The following is a 246-nucleotide window of genomic DNA, read 5'->3' on the forward strand; positions in this document are numbered from 1 at the left end:
CCCACCCACCCCACTCTTTGTTGTTTTTTCTTTGGCAACAATCGTTTTTCTTTTTCATAACATCTGATTGGTAATAAGCAATCATTACCCTCTTTCAGAGCTTTTCTCTGGTTTGCACATCAGCACAATCCCCCAGCTCAAGCAAAACAGTTGCCTCTGCTAGATTGATGGCAACTTTTAACTGTTAGAGCAAAAAATATTGTAAGGTCAGGCATAATGTATTTATTTAAAGTAAAACTTTCAGCA

This window comes from Eurypyga helias, unplaced genomic scaffold (genome assembly GCF_000690775.1).
Source record: "Eurypyga helias isolate BGI_N326 unplaced genomic scaffold, ASM69077v1 scaffold30145, whole genome shotgun sequence".
NCBI classification, from domain to species: Eukaryota; Metazoa; Chordata; class Aves; order Eurypygiformes; family Eurypygidae; genus Eurypyga; species Eurypyga helias.